At 42.5% G+C, this 22,087-nt stretch overlaps 1 protein-coding gene across 3 annotated transcripts in view; it reads right to left on the bottom strand.

Annotated features, from left to right (window-relative positions):
- Positions 1-22,087, bottom strand: part of PRKCQ (protein kinase C theta) — a 133,650-nt gene that overhangs the window by 77,345 nt on the left and 34,218 nt on the right. The gene's annotated exons all lie outside the window — the stretch shown is intronic.

The following is a 22,087-nucleotide window of genomic DNA, read 5'->3' as shown; positions in this document are numbered from 1 at the left end:
TAGAGATATAGGTGAAAATCATAGTCTTGGCCACACATTTAGGATTCTAGTCTGAATCTTCACCTGCTGTTCCTTCCTTTCCTTGTTTACTCTGGCTGCCACTTATCTCAACTAAGCACCTTTTTTCCTTTTTAACCTACTTTTCTATGAGGCCACATTACTTTGAAACTATTAACTGGTAATCAGTGAAAAGTTCCTTCTTTTGGCTTCTTGAACTGTCTCCTGAATTTTACCAGTTTCTTAAGTAAGCTGAAGTTAACAAGAACAAAGGTAATCATTACAAAGCCTTAGCTGTCTTTTCTACCTTATATAAAGGAAGTAAACTGCTCAGACTAATGGGAATCCAGATGTGAGAATCAATGACTTTGCTGGAAATGTTGGGCCCAGAATCCTGAATCCGAGTGGTAAAAGTTCACCAGTCCTGGGGAATGCCAGTCATCTCTGGATCTTTTGGGTTTTTTTGGACCCAGAGCGTGACAAATTAGGGGCTCTTGACAACTGTTGTTAATTTCATGGATTTTAAGCAAGTCCCAATTTCCCGCGGAGTTTAGCAGGTTTAACTAGAGGAGCTGGTTACAGAATCATGATTTGTTGGGGTGTCCTTAGTCTCTGGAACACAAGCTGTGTAGGTCACTCTGTTGAATTAGCAGCAGGATGACTTCAGATTTGTCTTTAGGGGACCCTTCACCCTCTGAGTTTAGAATTCTCAGGCAGTAGGTGAGCTGGTAACGGAGTGTTCTCTGGAGAAAACTTCTTTGAGACCCCTCCCCACCTCTCCTGGGCCACAGAGGTCTTTTGGAGAAATCTGTGTATCTCCAGTGATCAGGAAAAATCACCAGAAACTATTCTCATTTGAGAATATTTACCATGTGTGAACTCTGTGAAGATTTCTTCAATACAAGTAAAGATAAGTAATTCTTTCTTGAGTCAGGAGGGATCATTGACTCATGAAGTGTGAGTTACAAGCACTTTGACCTTTAGGGAGGGATTTGTCATTCTGCCATTCCCAGGCTGGGTTCACAATTAGGTGACAACAGCTCAGCATGCACCTGGGAAAATCTGTCTGGGAATAGACAGAAGCCTCTAAGGTAACCTGGGTTTCTTTGTATGAAAGAGGGGAGCAGTGAAACCCCCTCTCCTCCCACAGGGCTTCTTAGACAGCAACTGACCTATTTCATTAGCAGTCCAGATTCATTTGCCATTTCACCAGATTCTCTTACCTTGTCCACTCACCGATGAGCATTTGACAGTTTACCTAGTGCATGCACCTGTGTGAGAGTCAAGCCACTGCCTCTCTTTCTAAAGGTCTAGTCCCAGTGACAGGATTTGACAGTTTGACATCCAAAAGAGCGAATTGACATTTGTGTGTTTAACTTCACACATCTTTTAATAACGCTCAAGCTCAGGGGTGGGTATTTTTAAAGGCCAAAGGTAGCATTTTGTTCCTGAGCTCTTCAGAAAAACTTCCCCTCTTGTAGCAATAAAGTGATCTGTATAGAATATGAAGAAAACACACAAAATTGGAACATCTCACAGTTCCAGCAATGAAAACAAATTGCTATTACTATTTTGATATATATTTCTCTAGTCCTTTTAAATAAACAGGTTTTGTGTGTGTTTTTTGTATACTGTGCTCATATGTATGCATGGAATTATATTTGGCTTTTTCGTTTAATATTTTACCATAAAACAGTCTATGTTACATTATTTTTGACAGCATCCTTTTCATTCTTGCATGACGTTCTACTGAGGGACAGCACTGGGATGTGCTTTACTAAAGTCTTATAGTTTCACAGTTAGACTGTTTCCAAATTTTCCATACTAGAAATATGCTGTCATAACCATCCTTTTATAATTTTTTTAAAAATTAGGAATATTGCATCAGACTAGATCACCAGAGTACTCAATATTACTAGATCTGATGATATTACTAATCGTAAGGTTTTATATATTTCAAGAAAATAATGAAACATAAAGCCAAGAACTTAGCAAGGGCAATATGGATGGAAATTACCACAATGAGTTAGCATCATCTATATATATAAAAGCCTAAGCCAGTAGGTATGATGCTCACTGACCACCAGGGGGCAGATGCTCAACTCAGGAGCTGCTGAGTAACAGCAACTTTGCAGAGTGCCCTCTTGCACTCTGGAACCCTTCAGGGGATGTCAGACTGCTGGTTTTGGCCTGATCCCTGCAGGCCAGACCGAGGGACCCCTCTGCTGGAGGGACCCCGCTCACTCCGCAGTCACCTTTCGAGCCGTGGCACCATCCCAAGTGCAGCCGGCTGGGGAGGGACCATGAGAGGTTGGCTCCAGGACATGTCTGGCCCATTTCACTCAGTCCCACCCACCGTCCACCTTCTAATTAATTTCCTTTCAATGTGCACGAATCCGTGCACCAGACCTCTAGTTCTTATGTAATAAGCACAGTAAGTTTACATAAATGCTACCTATGACCTGAATGCGTAAGTGGCAGTGACACAAACTATACAAAATACAGAAAACATAGCTGCAACTAGTTGCATGAAAAAGTGTTCAGCCTTGTGAGCAATTCAAGAAATGCCAAATAAAACAAGATATTATATAATTGCATTAATATACTATTTTTAGAAAGACAAAGCAATATGGAGAAAAAATATTGCTGGTTGCCAGTGCTTGGGGGAGGGGGCAGGGTATGGCTTTATAGGGATTGATGAGCAAGTTTTGGGGAAAGATCGAATTGTTCTACAGCCTGACTGTGGTAGTGCTCACAGAAATCTAAACTGAAATTCACAGAATTATACACCAAAAACAAAAGTCAATTTTGCCATATGATAATTTAAAAATCAAATTAAAATATGCGTTTGGCATTTCAAGGCATGGATAATAAATCCAGAGGGTATATAGATAAAAATGCAAAAATATACATTGGAAAAATGTGAATTAATATAACAAAATATTAATTTTAAACCATAAGGTAATTAAGAGTAGCCGCCTCAATTTACTCATAGAAACAGAGTCTTAAAGATAAACAAAACAACTTTTACTCTGCAGTATTTAAGCTTTTTTGAAATTTTGCATTTTGGTTCAAATGGCTGAGAAGAAGAGTAACATTAGAATTTGATAACGCATTTTATTTAAAGATCTATAAATATTCAATGCTTATAGATCCTGTAATAATGAAAAAAGTTAAAATATTTAATATATAAAAAATAATAATAATTTTTTACCTTTGTGATTAGCAAATATTTTGGAAATGTTCTTACCTCACACTGGCAAGGACAATATCAATCATATACTTTTATATAATGAGGCTTGCAGTGTAAATTTCCACCATTCTCTTGAGGACACATATGCATACACACTTCTATGTATGTGTGTATGTATATGTATATCTCAAGAGCCAAGAAAATCTGCAATAAGCACAAGAAGAAGAATTAACATGAAAGCTTTTGTGGGCTGGCTTCTTGTGCTCAGAGCTGATGGTGAGAAAGGGGATTTCCCAGGGTGCTAAAATAGAAAAGAGAATTATTTGTGTGCAAAAATACATGCACGGGATAGGATCTATCAGGTGTCCTCCCCCAGTTTCTCTGAATGTAAATTTCATAAATCGCCTCTTTACTTTCCATTGACAACAAACAGCACGTGTATAAGGACAGTGCTGTACTTACACAACAAACAGTGCAGTTCTGGCCAGGCTGTACCAGAGCCCAAGGGCCAGTTCCCTCTACAGACCTCTCCTCTGAGCAATCAAACCACATGCTCAGTTCTCTCCTGGACAGCTCCTGGGGATCCTCCCAACAGAACTCATTGTCCCGCCTTTCAAATCTGCCCTTCACTTATGGTGCCAAGACTTTCGACTTAGCACTCTGCTCTGATGTCACTTTTCCCCTCATGCACCACAAGCAAATTGCTTTTTTCCTTCTCCACCTCCTCTCCCCATTTCACTGTTGCCTGAGCTCAATTCTGTATCCTCTCTAGTTTGACTCATCACAGCAGCTTATCCTGTGTTTCTCTCTGTAGTTCTGGTCATCTCTCATTCCCAGACAGGTCTGCAACCAGAACTTTCCTTAGGATTGTGCAGAACTATTGCCATTTCTCCAACTGCCATGCTGTTTCATACAGTTAGGTGTGTAGTAATACTGCTCCCTCTCTGGAATGCCCCCCTATTTCACTCCACCCTCCACCTGCCCCATACTTACATCCTCATCTTTCAAGTTCCTGCTCCATATCTACCTCCTCTTTGAAGCCTCCATCACTCTCCCTCCAACACATCCTGGTGGAGTTTACTTGGCCTTCTAGGCTCCCATGGGTCCCTAGGTACATTGTGAGACAGCACCTGCCAAATTTATTTACCTCACCTCTACCATTTCAAAAGTCTGAGTATGGTAGATTGTGTCACTCCCATTTTCTGTCCTTGACTCCTTTCAGTTTCCAAATTTGGGGGACATAGTACAGCCCCACCAGGATTTCTCCTAGTTAATCCTTGGGGCACCACATATACTTAGAAGAGGGCAGTGACTCAAACTATAGATGTTCCTCTCATTTTATCTGCATCACATCTAGCAAATCCCCTCTCCACAGAGTGAGTGCGTGTGGATGCCTTACTTTCCTAGACCCTAGTTGTGATAAAGGGTTTTCTCTGTAATCAAATTTCTTTGGACATTGCCATTAACTTCATGGGGTGGTCATATTTCCCTATAACATTTTACTCTACTTATTGGCTCATGTTGGTGCCCCCACATAAGACTGTGAGCTCTGAGAACAGGGGCCATGTTTTAATCATGTATGAACCTCCATGGCTGATCCCTCTCTCTGACAGGTAGCCTAAGCTTATTGAATTTTTGTTAAGGAACTTAATTTTCAAAAGTGGCATTTTACATCATCTCTTAATCTTTATGCGTTTCTCTTACCTGCAGGGGTACACTGAGGTTCAGTTAGGTGGCAGGCAATTATAGAGGAAGTCAATACAAAGGAAGAGTCTCTGGCGTTGTTGTTGTTACAGGCAGAGAATCAATGCCATTCCCAGCTCAGCTGCAGGAGCTCTTTAACCTCTAATGCTGCTTTCTCATTTGAAAACTGGTGATAACACTATTGCTCATCTCACAGGGCTATGAGGATGAAATGAGCAAATACATGGAGGTGCTTAGAATGGGGTGGCACATCGTAAACTCTCAAAAAGTGTTAGTTATTATTATTGCAACTCTGATGTATTTTCTAATGGACTTTATCGACTTTACTAGTTGTATCAAAAAAGGGCAGGAAGAGAGGAAAGCATATCTGGGCTGCATGAGGTGACCATCCTCTGTGCTCTGCCACTGAGCTCCCATAAACCCCATATGTGTCTCTCTTATTGTGTGCATTACCCTCTAATAGAATCATCTTGACGCCGGCACTTATCATGATGAACTATCAGTAGGTCCATGCAATCTTCTGTGCTTTTGCTATCCCAGCTGTGAAATATCATTACAATATGTACTTAAAATTTGTAGAGAATATTTACTCTCACAGCTCAATGTTTTCACCTGTAAGTGTGATCTCATCCATCTCTAGCAGGTAGCTATGATGCAAGTAGATGTTCAAGTGAAATTGCTTGGCGGCATGCTTAAGGTCATGCAAGATTAAGTACTGAACTGAGAATTCCGGTCTCTTAACTCCCTAGCTGTTGACTTGCCTACTTACCTAGACTGACTCACTTGCCACAGTTCAAACCTGCGGAATGCTTTCACAATGATGTCAAGGATTGTGGCCACATAACAAAAGGTGATGCCACATAGAAATAGAAAACAAGGGAACTGCTATGTACTCTCATCAGCTAAAAAAGATCCAGACCTCTCTTCCTCTGCAGCAAATGAAATAAGAATGAGCATACTTTTTTATTTAAAAAATATATGGACAGTACTTGCATTGCTGTAATTTAGTTGGAGATACCTTGGTGACAAGAGGGATAGTCTCACAGAAATATCAAAACATGAAGCAGAACACAAATTAATCAATAGTAAATTGGGGAATGAGGAAAAAAAAAATCATTCAGTGGTTTCCATATCCTTCAGTTCAGCCAAAATTCGGTAAATTAAACATCAGGTAAATTTTGGCAAATTAAGCTCTGTCTACAGCTTTTAGTTTTCTTTATGAGATGTAAAAGGTTTCTTAGGTAAAGGTGACTGCTGGATGAAATGACCTACTGCTGTAGAAAATAACCTATAATAAAAAAATAATTTGCCTTGCAATGTGCATAGAGGAGAGACGGTAACCCGTGAGTGATCATGTAATCGGGAATGTGTTATCCTGTGGCTGAGCCTTCTACCAAGTAGTACAATAAAAAGAGTCAGATTAAATATTAGCCTCTCGCCCACAAATACGGTCTCAAAAGTGAATGAAAACAAGTATGAACTGAAGGTAGTAGTTTAAAATAATCGCTAAAGTATGTGGCTGTAAAGACAAAAGAAAACAAGCCTAACCTTAGAACTAGCAAGGAAGGAGGGTTTATCAACAGAGGTACCAACTACCTGCAAACATCAACAAGAACCCTCCATTATGAACTGAATTGCATGCCCGCAAATTCATATGCTGAGGCCCTAAGGCCCCATGAGACTGTATTTGGTGACAGGGTCTTTAGGGAGGTGATTAAAGTGAAATGAAGTTGTAAGAGTGGGCCCTCATCAAAATAGGACTGTTGCCCTTATATGGAGAGGAAGAGACCAGACAACCTCCACCTCCACTTCACAGTGTGAAGGCTCCATACATAAGCCAGGAAAAGAGCTCTCATCAGAAACCAACTGTGAGGGCACCTTGATCTTGGAATTCCCAGCCTTCAGAACAGTGAGAAAAGAGATTTCTATTGTTTAAGCCTCTTGTTTAATATCGGTCTGTGGTATTATGTTATGATAGCCCAAGCCCACTAATATAACACCCTGCCCTCCTCCACCAAAAACACAGCATAGAAACAAAACAAATATTGAAATACAGAAAATAAAACACCTAGGATAACATTATTAATATTCTGATATTAATTTGACATGGTAATAGTCCCACTAAAGCATAGCTCTGATCAAAGTACACAAATACTAAAATAAAACTGTCCCAGTCCACACTGAATTAAATCAGGATTTCTTAACCTGTTATTTTAAAACCTTCATGAGTTGGCTTCCACTTGCCCTCCCCACACAGCACCCCTGACTCAGCTTATCTCAACTTCTCCGTTTGCTGAATACACTCAACCCTCCATCTCAGTGGCTCTGTTTTTACACCTTTCCTTCTGCTGGGAATGCTCTGTGCACCTCCACAGGGTGTGCACAGCTGCCACCCTGCCGTCTTCCTCATCCTACAAGGATCTCACTTATGTACTGCCGCATTCAGAAATTCTTTCCTGCTGCCATGGGACGAGGAGTGATTTATTTGATGGATGAGTTTTAGAAGAATAAACTGTGCCTGCCCTGCCCAGCCTCCTTCTCTCTGTTGGAGGGATCTGCTGACTTTCAGAGAGAGTCTTTCCACTCTTCTCTGGCATGCCATAAGCATGGTGGGGTCGATCTGCTTCAGTCCTGGCCATTGTCCAGCATTGTCTAGGACACTGAGCAATGACCAACCTATTTGCTTAAAACACTTTGGTCATATCCACCAATCCAGCCTTTATTATTCATCAAGTTAACATTTATTTTTCTCCATTCCCCTGACTCCTGATCTGTCTCTCCATTTGTTTTAAGCACAAGCACAGCCCAGAGGGCTTATTTTTGGGTCCCCTACAATTCACAAAACTTTTCAAAGAGCTTTAGAAAATGTATAGTATTCAATCTTCTCACCAAGCCCACAGGGTAGGTATAATTGGCTCCATCCCACAGATAAGAAACCTGAGGCTTGAGGGGGTAAGCAGCTTGCTGAAGGTCATACCACTAGTACTGGCAGAATCTCAATCCCAGCCTTGGTTGCTAAGTGTCCCACCCAAACTAGTCAATGATTTCTTGCTAGAAAATGTCAGTTAAGGTTAGGTCAGAGAGGAAGTGAAAGCCTGGAAATTTCCCCATAGATAATTTCCATCTGCTCTACCAGTCTCTCACTAGAAAGGACCTGTTAAAACTGGCGGCACAGGCTTTCTCAGCACCCTCTGTGCTGACTACTTGCTTAATTACCTAAGGTACTAGCTCTTTGTCAATACATGTGATTTAATCTATCTTGAACCCATATCTGTAATCTGAAGAGTTAAAAAGTGGGTAATATAAGCAGAGCTGAAGTTTCTTGGAATAACTCAAGTTCTTTTCTGGAACTGAGGTCACCACTGCTGACCTTGGTAATTTTCTCAAGATGTCACTAGTGTGTGCTGTCTCACCTCTATGCTCTCTCCATTCATGCATTGCTGGTGGCTGACTGTATTAGTGAAGATTTCTGTGGCCAGACTCGAGAATAAAAGTAACTGCTTCTATACAGTTGGAGCAAAGCAGTCTCTTTGGAAGCATTTTCTAAGTAGAGTGTGGGTAATCATTTACTGGGTTCAAAGAGGCTGTCTCCTATAAGCATCACATTTTATTTCTGACTCTGTTTATTGTGTCAAAATTTACTCTTAAAAGACAATCTTTACCATACACACACAAGAAAAAAAGAAAAGAAATAAAGAACTATATATGGTGAAGGATATGTTAATTAGCTTGGTTGTCATGAATATTTCACAATGCATATGTATATCAAATCAAGTTGTATAGCTTAAGTATAATCAGTTTTTAAGTGGCAATTATCCTATACTAGAGGCCCGGTGCACAAAAATTTGTGCACTTGGGGGAGGGGGTCCCTCAGCCCAGCCTGTGCCCTCTTGCAGTCTGGGACCCCTCGGGGGATGACCACCTGCTGGCTTAGGCCCGTTCCCCGGGGGATTGGGCCTAAGATGGCAATCAGACATCCCTCTGGCAGCCCGGCTGCCCTCGGGGGATGTCCACTTGCCAGCGGGGAGCAGACCTAAGCTGCAGTCAGATATCCTTAGCGCTGCTGAGGAGGCGGGAGAGGCTCCCACCACACCGCTGTACTGGCAGCCATCAGCCTGGCTTGTGGCTGAGCAGAGCTGCCCCATGTGGGAGCACACTGACCACCAGAGGGCAGCTCCTGCATTGAGCATCTGCCCCCTGGTGGCCAGTGTGTGTCATAGTGACCAGTCATTCCCAGTCTTTCTGCTATTAGGGTCAGTTTGCATATTACCCTTTTACTATGTAGGATAGAGGCCTGGTGCATGGGTGGGGCTGGCTAGTTGGTGTCCCGGGTCAGGGTGAGGGTCCCACTTGGGTGTCTGGCCAGCCTGGATGAGGGGCTGATGGCTGTTTTCAGGCTGGCTCACCCCCTTTAGGGTGGGGGTCCCCACTGGGGTGCCTGGCCAGTCTGGGGGGGGGGCTGAGGGCCGTTTTCAGGCTGGTAGGCGACTGAAGCTCCCAGCCTCTCCTTTTTTTATTTATTTTTTTATTCTGGGATTTATTTACCTTCTATAATTGAAACTTTGTTGCCATTACTGGAGCTGAGAGCCGGCTCCTACTCGCTCCAGCTCTGAGGCCACAGCCTGCTGAAAGCAGGTATCTGGGGTTTGTTTAGCTTCTATAATTGAAACTTTGTTGCTTTCGGAGTTCAGAGCCAGGCCGCGGCAGGCGGGGAACCTTGGCTTCCTCCATCACTGGAGCAAGCAAGCCTCCTGCTTGCTTCAGCTGCGTGGCTGCCGGCCGCCATCTTTGTTGGTGGTTAATTTGCATATCACCCTGATTAGCCAATGGGAAGCATAGCGAAGGTATGGTCAATTACCCTTTTTGTCTTTTATTAGATAGGATAATAAAAGCCTAATATGCAAATTGACCAACTGGTGGAACAACTGGTTGCTATGATGTGCACTGACCACCAGGGGCAGACGCTCAACTCAGGAGCTTCCCCCTGGTGGTCAGTGTGCTCCTACAGGGGGAGCGCCGCTCAGCCAGAAGCTGGCTCACGGCTGGTGAGTGTAGCAGTAGTGGTGGGAGCCTCTTCCACCACCGCTGCAGGTGGGCAGTAAGGAGCAAGGGGTCCTGGACTGCGAGAGCCTTGGACTGTGAGAGAGATGTCTGACTGCCGCCATCAGGTGGACATCCCCCGAGGGGTCCTGGACTGTGAGAGGGCACAGGCTAGGCTGAGGGACCCCCCGTCCCCTGCCCAGTGCATGAGTCTCATGCACTGGGCCTCTAGTATCTCAATAAAGTCAGGGGAAAAAGAGACGGTTTTCTTTGGGACTCTAACATCTTATCAATCAGTAGGTCAAATCAGACACAGTGTGCATTGTAATCTTCCTAATACAGCAGAGGGAGAGTGCTTCCTGCCAGTTAGGTGCTCAGAGAGAAGCACATCACCTGAACCAGGGACGTCAAACCAGAGCCAGGACTCAGGCCCTCTGGTCATGGGGCACATTGACTGAGAAGGTGAGGCTGATATACCTGGGCACATGGTCCATTGTCCTCTGGCCTTTACATTGCAGTGTGCAAAGAAGCATGGAGATACAGGAGTTAGAGGGCATGTGGACAAGCTCACAGGTATGTAAATGAGACTACTATGGTAGAAAAGCCAGCTTTTACCAACTGCAAAGTCTTAGTCAAGTGACCTAATCTCTCTGTGACTATGTGTCTGTATCTTCAACCTGGGGAAAATACTAGACCCATTTCATAGAGTTGTCATGAGGAGTTAATGAATTAATTCTTGGGACATGCTTACAACAGTGTTTAGTGAAAAGGTAGCTACCATTATCATATAGGATTTTCCCAGTGTATCCTTAGAAATTCTCCCTGGTGAAAATTAGTTACTGATGATGGTAACTTGCTCAGTGGATTATCTGACATAGCCTAGAATTCACATAAACACTAGCTAAGTAAATGAAGCAACATACACACCTATTTTTTGCCATTGCTCAATAAGCATTTCTAAACCCACCTACTATGCATAAAGCACTGTGCTGGATACAAAAATGTGACATGGTCCCTGTTCTCAATAAGCTTGGGGGCCTCAGAATGGGGTAGACCAGTCCTGTCAGGAGGAGATCAGAGCGGGAGGGTTTGAGAGCCTGGATGACACTTTCTTGTCCTCTTATCCTGTGAATAAAGGGGCACGGCCAGTTAACCCAGGTGAACTTCTTGTTAGAGTCAGAGAAAACAAGAAATGCAAAGTGGACTGTCACTCCTGTGTGCACCAGTAACAAACACTCCTGTCCTCCCAGCGCTGCTCTAACCCCACACCCCACTTCCTCCTGAGGGTGTGTGACACTTTTCAAAGAAAATACAGTATTTAGTAGTATCACCACAGCAAGCGGAAATAGCAATGTTTAGTCTGTAGATGAGTTAATAGTTTTGTACAGAGTAATATACACAGAATCCTCCCTGTGGTTGCCATGACAGGCAGCACTGGTGGCACTGCCCATCACATGAAGGGTGCTGTAGATGCTGAGACAGGGTGACCAGGGATGAGGACCAGGAGAAGGAAAAGAAAGAGACAGAGTGAGTGTCCAACAACCTAGGGGGGATGTGTGCGTGTAGGTCAAGGTGAGTGGCCCATATCTTCTTGTTGCACACAGAAATATCCCCAACTTAGAAATGAGTGGATTGCACAAGCCTGTTTGTAATTGGAACTTAGAAGTCATGGGAATTGCGAGATTAGATACTATTTAGGTTCCTAGATTAGCCCATTAACTACTAACCTGTTAATTCAGAATGAATTTATAAAACTGACAACCATTTGTCATTGTTCTAGCTCAGTGATTTTCAACTGGTGTGCTACAACACACTGGTGTGCTGCAAGAATTTTTAAAACATGCAATATCTGACTATTTAGAGGTACTGACCTCTTTTCCCCTAGGTTGTCACATAAAAGATGATAGCAGCCAACATAACAATAGTTGTCCAGTGCGAATGAATCAAAATTATACCTATTTTTTTTGTCAGATCGGCAAAAAATATAACATATTTTTTGGTGTGCCACAGAATTTTAGTAATTAGTTTATGTATGCCATGAGAAGAAAAAGGTTAAAAATCACTGTTCTAGCTTATTAGATCCTCTGTGGTTTTCTTTTCCTGAGACAGTTTAGATTTGTTATGGGTTTAGTAGCCCATTTTGAATCTAATTTCTCAATTTAAAACCCACAAATGACTGTGATTCTCAGGGAACACTAGTTTTGTTTTGTTTTTTAGAGAGAGAGAGGAAGGGAGAGGGATGGAGAGCTGGATAAGAAACATCGATAGGCTGCCTCCCCCACACCCCTTATTATGGATCAAGCCCACAATCCAGGCATGTGCTCTGACTGGGAATTGAACCTGAGAACTCTTGGTTCATGGGGTCAATGCTCAACCACTGAGCCACACTGGCTGGGCAGGGGACACTAGTTTTACTGTGTGAGAAGAGAACATCTGTACTTTTGGCCACAGCTGCAGGAGACACCACAGCCATGTAAGATGGGAACCCACTAGCTCAGCTCCTGGGACCAGCAGCACCAGCAGCAGCCAGGAACTCCTTAGAAATGCAAATCCTCCAGCCCCACCCAAACCCACTGAGTCAGAAACCAAGGGGTGGGGCTCAGCAATCTGAGTATTTATTTATATTTTTCAATTACAGTTGAATGGTATTATTTTCAGGTATACAACACAGTGATTAGACATTTATATACCTTACAAAGTGATCACCCTAAGTCCAGTATCCATCTGACACCATACATAGTTATTACTATACTAGAAGCCCAACGCATGAAATTGCGCGACCCCGCCCACCATGTGTGCCTTGTGCTTGCAGCCTTGCCTACCCGCACGTGCCCTGCCAACCCTCCTGCTGCCCCGCCGTGCTAGCGCCCTGGCCACGCACCCGCAGCCCTGCTGCTCTCGCAGCCCTACCCACCCGTGTGCACCTTGCCGTGCCCACCTGCCCGCCACCCTGCCGGCCCGCCTGCCACCAGCCTTGCTGCGATCGGAGCCTGTGGGCCACACCGCATGAGCTGTGAGCTCCACCCTGCCACCGCGGGAGTGGGACCTCAGACCCCGCCACGCCTCTGTGGGAGTGGGACCCCTGCATCTGCCACACCGCCGTGGGGGTAGGACCACAGACTCCACCGCACTGCTGTGGGGGACAGGACCCAGACCTGCCACACATGGTGGGACCCCAGATCCGCTGTGCAAGGTGGGACCCCAGACCCGCCGCGCCGGTGAGACCCATCAATGCACCTCCTGGTGACCAGTTGTTTGGTCGTTACAGCGTTATGGTGTTATAGACACGGGCTTCATATATATATAGATAGATAGATTACTGACTATATTCCCTATGTGTAGTCAGCAATCTGAGTTTTAACAGACCCTCACAGTACCATGAAGTTCAAGAAGCACAGCACTACAGTGAACCCACAAGACTGGGCCTAGGTCTTTTTCATCTTTATTGGCTTAGCATCCAGTGCAGTGTCTGGCACTTGCTTCTCAACCAGGGAAATCTTGCCTCCAGGGGACATCTGGCTATGTCTGGAGGCATTTGTGGCTGTCACAATGGGGAGAGAGGGTGCTACTCGCATGTAGTAGGTTGAGGCCAGGTATACTGACAAGCAACCTACAATGCAACAATATGTCAAAGGTGCTGAGGCTGAAAAACCTTGTTTTGAATAAGTTATTAAATGTGGTGCTGTCAAGAGAACTTCCCTTATCCATTTTCTCTGTCTGCCATCACTTGACCACAGTTAGTGAATTCCAGCCCCACAATGAGAAGGGATTAAGGTGATTGGGGAGATGTGTCTCTCTGTTTATCATATTTCCTTCTCATTTAGGGTCACAGGTAGCACAGTAAGTGACATATAACATGCTCACAATAAATGTCTTTTGTTTTACTTATTTTTAAATTAAATTTATTGAGGTGACATTGGTTAATAAAATTATATGGGTTCCAGGTGTACAATTCTATAATACAACATCTGTACATTGTAGTGTGTGCTCACTATCCCAAGTCAAGTCTCCTTTTATCCCATCACCATTTACCCCTTTACTCTCTTCTATCTCTCCCCATCCCACTTTCCCTTTGGTGATCACCATTCCGTTGTCTGTGTCTGAGTTGTTGCTATTTTTGCTTAATATCTTTACCTTTTTCACTCAGCTCCCCAACACCCCTCCCATCTGACAACTGTCAGGCTGTTCTCTATGAGTCTGTTTGTATTTTGTTTATTAGTTTATTTTGTTCACTGGATTCCACACATACATAAAATCATATGGTAATTGTCTTTCACTTAGCATAATACTCTCCTTGTCTATCCATGCTGTTGCAAAAATGTAAGATTTCCTTATTTTTTATGACTGAGTAGTATTCCATTGTGTAAATGCACCAGTTTTTTTTCATCTGCTCATCTACTGATGGGCACTTGGGTTGCTTCCAGATTTTGGCTATTATAAATAACTAGAGGCCCGGTCCACAAAAATTTGTGCACTAAGGGGAAAGGGGGTTCCCTCAGCCCAGCCTGTGCCCTCTCGCACTCTGGGACCCCTCAAGGGATGACCACCTGCTGGCTTAGGCCTGCTCCCCGGGGGATTGGGCCTAAGATGGCAATCAGACATCCCTCTGGCAGCCTGGCAGCCCTAGGGGGATGTCCACTTGCCAGCGGGGAGCAGGCCTAAACTGCAGTCGGACATCCTTAGCACTGCTGAGGAGGCAGGAGAGGCTCCCACCACCACTGCTGTACTGGCAGCCATCAGCCTGGCTAGTGGCTGAGCAGAGCTCCTCCCATGTGAGAGCGCCCTGATCACCAGAGGGCAGCTCCTGCATTGAGCGTCTGCCCCCTGATGGTCAGTGTGTGTCATAGTGACCAGTCATTCCCAGTCTTTCTGCTGTTAGGGTCAGTTTGCATATTACCCTTTTACTATGTAGGATAGAGGCCTGGTGCATGGGTGGGGGCCGGCTGGTTTGCCCTGAAGGGTGTCCTGGATCAGAGTGGGGGTCCCGCTTGGGTGCCTGGCCAGCCTGGATGAGGGGATAATGGCTGTTTGCAGCTGGTCACACCCCCTTCAGGGTGGGGGTCCCCACTGGGGTGCCTGGCCAGTCTGGGGGAGGGGCTGAGGGCCGTTTTCAGGCTGGCGGGCGACTGAAGCTCCCAACCTCTCCTTTTTTTCTTTTTATTCTGGGATTTATTTACCTTCTATGGCTGTCACTGGAACTGAGAGCTGGCTCCAGCTCTGAGGCCCGGCTCCAGCTTGAGGCCTCGGCTGCTGAAAGCAGGTATCTGAGTTTGTTTGGCTTCTATAATTGAAACACTGTTGCAACTCCAGCTCTGAGGCCCAGCTGGCTGAAAGCAGGTTTCTGGGGTTTGTTTAGCTTCTATAATTGCAACATTGTTTCTTAAAGTGCAGCTCAGAGGCCGGCAGCAGCAGGTGGGGAACCTTGGCTTCCTCCATCACTGGAGCAAGCAAGCCTCCTGTTCGCTTCATCTGCGTGGCTGCTGGCCGCCATCTTGGTTGGCAGTTAATTTGCATATAGCCCTGATTAGCCAATGGGAAACGTGTCGAAGGTATGGTTAATTACCATGTATGTCTATTATTAGATAGGACACTACAATGAATATGGGAGTGCATATGTTCTTTTGAGTTAGTGTTTTGGGCTTCTTCAGAAATATTCCCAGAAGTGGAATTGCTGGGTTATAAAGCAATTCCATTTTTAATATTTTGAGACAATTCCATACTGTTTTCCACAGTGGTTATACTAATCTGCATTACCACTAACAGTACCTGAGGGTTCCCTTTTCTTCACATCCTTGCCAACAGTTTGTTGATTTCTTGATGAGAGCCATTCTAACATGGTATAAGATGATATCTCATCGTGGTTTTAATTTGCATTTCTCTGATGGTTAGAGATAGTCTATTGGCCATCTGTATGTCCTCTTTGGAGACGTGTTTATTCAGGTCTTTTGCCCATTTTTCAATTGGATTGTTTGTGAGTTTTTTGTTTTGTTTTGTTTTTTGGTGTTTGAGTTATATAAGTTCTTTATAAATTTTGGATATTAACTCCTTATCAGATTTATCATTGGCAAATATGTTCCTCCATTCAGTAGGTTGTCTTTTCATTTTGTTGATCATTTCCTTTGCTGTGCAAAACCTTTTTAGTTTGATGTAGTCCCATTTATTTGTTTTTTCTTTTGTTTCCCTTGCCCAAGGAGAAACATCAGAAAAAAACATTGCTACAAGAAATGTCTAAGATTTTGCTGCCTGTGTTTGTTTTCTAGAATTTTTATGGTTTTAAATTTAATATTTATGTCTTTAATCCATTTGGAGTTTATTCTTGTGTATAGTGTAAGAAGGTAGTCTAGTTTCATTTTTTGCACATCTATGTCCAATTTTCATTTATTGAACAGACTATCTTTACCCCATTGTATGTTCTTGCCTTCTTTTTTTAAAAAAATATATTTTATTGATTTTTTACAGAGAGGAAGGGATAGGGATAGAGAGTTAGAAACATCAATGAGAGAGAAACATTGATTAGCTGCCTCCTGCACACCTCCTACTGGGGATGTGCCCGCAACCAAGGTACATGCCCTTGACCAGAATTGAACGTGGGACCCTTGAGTCCGCAGGCCGACGCTCTATCCACTGAGCCAAACCGGTTAGGGCTGTTCTTGCCTTCTTTGTCAAATATTAATGAGCCATAAAGGTGTGGATTTGTTTCTGGAATCTCTATTCTGTTCCATTTATTTATACGTCTGTTTTTATTCCAGTACCTTTCTGTTTTGATCACTGTAGCCTTGTAGTGTAGTGTGATTCTCCAACAACTTTGTTATTCTTTCTCAAGATTACTGTGGCTATTCAGGGTCTTTTGTGGTTCTACTCGTATATAAATGTTAGGATTACTTGTTTCAGTTTTGTGAAACACACCATTGGTATCTTGATAGGAATTGTGTTGAATCTATAGATTGCTTTGGATAGTATGGACATTTTGATGATGTTAAGTCTTCCTACCCATGAATAGGGTATATGCTTCCACTTATTTGTATCTTCTTCAACTTCTTCCTTCAGTGTCTTATAATTTTTTGAGTACAGGTGTTTTACATCTTTGGTTAAGTTTATTCCTAGGCATTTTTTTATGCAATTGTAAATGTGATTGTTTTCTTAGTTACACTTTCTGATAGTTCATTATTTGTGTATAGAAATGCAACTGATTTCTGGATATTGATTTCTATTCTGCTACTTCACTAAATTCACTTATCAGTTCTAGTAGTTTTTTGTAGAATCTTTAGGGTTCTCTATGTAAAGTATCATGTCATCTGAAAATAATGACAGTTTTACTGCTTTCTTTACAATTTAGATGCCATTTATTTCTTCTTCTTGTCTGATTGTTGTGGCTAGGACTTCCAATATTATGTTGAATAGGAGTGGTGAAAGTGGGCATCCCTGTCTTGTCCCTGATTATAAAGGAAACACTTTTACTTTTCACCCATTGAGTATGGTGTTGGGTGTGGGTTTGTCAAAATGGCCTTTATTACATTGAGGTATGTTCCCTCTATTCCAACTTTACTGAGAGTTTTATCATAAATGGGTGCTGGATTTTATCAAATGCTTTTTCTGCATCTAGTACTATGATCATGTGGATTTTATCCTTCATTTTATTTATAAGGTGTGCTGTGTCACATTTATTGATGTGAAGCTATTAATGATTTGAGGCTATTGTACCAACATTGCATCTCTGGATGCAGTGGTGTATGACCATGGTGTATGACCTTTTTAATGTATTGCTGGATCCAATTTGCTAATATTTTGTTGAGGATTTTAGCATCTGTGTTCACCAGGGATATTGGACTATACTTTTCTTTCTTTGTAGTGTCTGTATCTGGTTTTGGAATTAGGATACTGCTGGCCTCATACAATGAGGTTGGGACTCTTCCCTCCTCTTGAATTTTTTGGAATAGTTTGAGGAGGATAGGGGTTAGTTTTTATTTGAATGTTTGGTAAAACTCTCCGTGAAGCCATCCAGCCCAGGGCTTTTATTTGTTGGGAGTTTTTTTTTAAATTACTGCATCAATTACTAGTTGTAATCTGTCTATTCAGAGCAGAAGGTAGGCAGTATCATAAGTATCTTCATTATAACAAGGGATCCATTACATATTTGTGGCAAACAACAACTAGCATGCATAGAGTACTTGACAGTTTATAAGTAACTTTTCAAAGATGAGCATAATAAAAAGGTTGCTAGTCTTTTTTCTAATTAAAAAATATAGTTTTAAAAATTGGTTTTAGAGGGAGAAAAAGGCAGAGGAAGAGAGAAAGAGAAACACTGATGTGAGAGAGAAACATCACTTGGTTGCTTCCTGCACGGACCGAATCTGCGACTTGGGTACGTGCCCTGACCAGAAATGGAACTGGAGACCTTTTGGTGCTTAGAACCCAGGCCTGAGCCACACTGGCCAGGGCAAGTTTGCTAGTCTTAATAGATATGAAAATTGTTTTCATTTTTTAAAATTTGGTCATTCATCACAGAGTTTGAGAAACACTCTGATACAACCTACTTGTATCCCAATAGTTGCTAAATAACAATCTATTCTAATTTTCTATTTATCTTTTATATTCCTGCTTGAATGTATATTTTAGGAGCAATATCTAGTGTTTTTTTTTTAAAGAGTTTTCGAGTTTAGATTCTCAGCAAAATTCAGCAGAAGATACAGAAGTTTCCCATACATCCCCCTGCCCTCACACATGCACAGCCCTTCTCACTATCATCATCCTTCACCATATGGTATATTTATTATAATCCATGAACCTACATTGGCATGTCAAAATCACCCAGAGTCCATAGTTGAAATCAGGGTTCACTCTTTGACTTGTACATTCTATTGATTTGGACAAATGTATAATGACATGTATCCACCATTATAGTATTGTATAGAGTAGTTTCACTGCCCTAAAACTCCTCTGTGCTCTCTCTATTCATCCTTCATTCTCTCTAGCCCTGATGGATATTAAAATAAAGATGTGATAATGGAAATAGTATGGTGCTAGTGACAGAAGGGTTGGGTAGATCATCAGAACAAAATAGAATGTCTTGAAACAGATCCAGGTATTTATGAAAGTTTTGTGTATGATGAAAACAGTATTTAAAGTCAGTGGAAAAGGAAGGATTGCTTAGTAAATGGGAGTGTGCCCACTGGATGAACCCTACATTAAAGCTAACATCAAAATAAAATTCAGATAGATTGATGATATTAATGTAGAAATAAAACCTCTAAACCAAGAAAAGTGCTAGATATGTAGATTAATTATATCCTTTTGGAGTTAGGAAGGATTTCTCAAGTATGATACCATAGACAAACTCCATAAAGGGTCACAGTTCTACAATATTTTACCCTAAAACTTATGGGTTAAATATTAATAAAGTATTTTACCTAAAAATTATGTGTTAAATATTAATAAAGTTTAAGAGAAATGACAAACCAGGAGATATAATAGTAAAATATGTGGCAAAGTATTTGATAAATATGTGAAAAGCTCCTAAACATCAATAAAAATAATAAATATAATAATTAATTATTATTTGCCTAATAAAAAATAGGCAAAGATTCAATGCAGGCATTTTCCAGAGGAAATATTATTAAAGGCTGATAAAACAGGAAAAAAAATTCAGTTTCAGTAGAAATAAAAGAAATTATCCAGTTCCATAATCCCTTCCGTGCAATTCTAAAATCCAAAAGGCTCTGAAAATAGAAAAAAAAACCTTTTATTCTATAGCGCAAACTAATTTTGTAGCAAAATCTGATGTGGACTTTTTGTGGTCTATTTTTTAAAATAATTGATTTCAGAGAGTAAGGGAGAGGGAGAGAGAGATAGAAACATCAACGACGAGAGAGAATCATTGATCAGATGCCTCCTGCATGCCCCACACTGGGGATTGAACCTGCAAGCCAGGCATGTGCCCTGACCGGGAATCAAACCGTAACCTCCAGATTCAGAGGTTGATGCTCAATCATTGAGCCACACTGGCCGGGCTATTTATTGCACTGAACATAACTCTTAATACCCTCCCCATCAACATACAACTTGGTGGAAATACTTGGTAATATACAGAGTATATAACCTTATTACCTTTACAAAATATAAGTTCTGAAACAGATCTGGTGATAATGGTTTAGACAAGGAATCTGTACATATTCCCTCTCCCATAAAAATGTTACCCATGATGTTGAATCCACATATGCACATTTTTAAAGTACTAAATGGTACTGTGTACCACTTACCATGGATTTACAATAGACTTGCTGGGAGATGCCTCCCAAGCTCCATTTAGTGTTTTAGGAACACACCCTGTGGTAGCCATGGCAGTAGAATTGAAGATTCCTCTTCCTTCCTACTGAATAGTGGGAGCAGGTCATCCTTCCCCAGCACCAGGTCACTGGAGAGGCTCCCGTGGCCAAGAGCAGTGGGAAGTTAGGGCCTGGAGTAAAGGGCACTGAGGAGGCAGGCAGAAGTGGGGGAGATGTGCCCTCAGATGATGCTTAGCGTAGGGGCGCTGAGGTGAAGTGGGCAAGATGATGGAGGGCAACAGAGACTCCAGGTGAGCGTGGGAATGGAGGCACAGGACAAGGAGGACTGACACCAGGGAAGGTGAACTTAAGAGGATGAGAAAAAGGAGGTTGAGGGGAAGAAGAGGAACATATGCAATTGGTGGTCTCCAACAAAGGGCATTTGAAGGTTGGACAGCTTATGGTATAAACCTTCCCACTGGCACAGAGACTCAGAGTTGAACCCAGACCTATTCCCTTCAATTTCCTGACAGCTGGGCATGGCCAACAGCAGGTGAGCCTAGCTATGTGTAACTTCCAGGTTGGGCCCCCGGCTACAATATGGAGGTGGTGGCGCTGCATCACTTTGGCAGTCACCTTGGTGATGCCCGAGCCTGGGTTCTCAGCTCTCTTGTTTCGGCCACAGCAGCCAAACATAAAGTATCAAATACCACACTTCACAAGACTTTAATAAGAAATAATATAACTGAAAGAGTTTTCTGACTGATAGAAAATTATCTTAATAACAAAAATAGAATTTTATCATTTTACTCTAAAAGGTTCTTTTCTTCCTCCCACTCTGCCAGCCAATTCTTCTGACCAGCCAATTCTCCCTGTCCCGCTCACAGGAAAAAAAAAGAAAAAAAAGAAAAAAAAGGAGGACATGACAATGGTAACCAAATGGGCATCGGCCTCAATGTCCTGTTTCCGCCCAACAATTGACAGCACAAAACAAACGTGAACCATCTTCTGGGCACACATCTTTTCCTGAAGTTTAAGAATTTGAAATTCAAATTGTTTGCCCAGAGGAAGAATTCTGGGAGAGAAAGCAGAAGGAAATGCATAGAGTATCTAGCACATCGTCCTGTGCTTCGGCTGTTGGAACAAAGAAGATGAACTCTAGGGGCACAAACTCTTCCTCCTTGAGACAAAACAAAAACCTACCTAGCTAATTAGGAATACCCTGCCCCTAATACTCAACATCTCCCAATCTCAGAGCTCAGAGTGAAGTGAACATACTGGTCTGGTTGTCACCAGAACAAACTTGTAATGCCCGAGGGATAGAAAGAGCCAGGCAATGAAGCACATGGGGCAGAAGGGGTGCTGGTGGTGGAGGTGGTGGTGGGATGGGGACACATAGATTGCTGGACGTGGAAGAGAAGGAATGGAGTTGATTTGGTTCTTCACTGCAGGCGTTTGTGAATGGCTATAGGGAAGGCGGACATTCTTTTTCTTTCTTACTTTTGTTTTTCAAACTAACATTTCATCTTTTTCTAAAAAGAATTGAAATCAATAACCTAGTTTGTTAGCCTGTACTTCACTTCACCTCTTAGAGAAATACATGAGAATGAGGAATAACAAATCTGACATGTATTCTAAGTACTTTCAAATATGTTTCCTCCATTTTAATGCTACAGTCTTGTGATGTTTCCAAGTTGATACTTCTACCATATTGTACAGAGAGAGAAACAGGCTGAGAGGTGAGGGCATTTGTCCAAAGTCATACAGCTAATTATGGCGGAGTGGGGACTGGAACTCTAGTGCGCAGATGCTGACCTGGGGGCTCTCGGCCATAAATGTTCCCCTCCTTACTCAGAGTCTGTTCAGAGAGCACACACAGTTCTTTGATCTC

The sequence above is a fragment of the Myotis myotis genome, unplaced genomic scaffold (genome assembly GCF_014108235.1).
Source record: "Myotis myotis isolate mMyoMyo1 unplaced genomic scaffold, mMyoMyo1.p scaffold_m19_p_1, whole genome shotgun sequence".
NCBI classification, from domain to species: domain Eukaryota; kingdom Metazoa; phylum Chordata; class Mammalia; order Chiroptera; family Vespertilionidae; genus Myotis; species Myotis myotis.
Note: the sequence above shows the minus strand (reverse complement) of the source record. Positions and strands in the feature narration are given on the sequence as shown.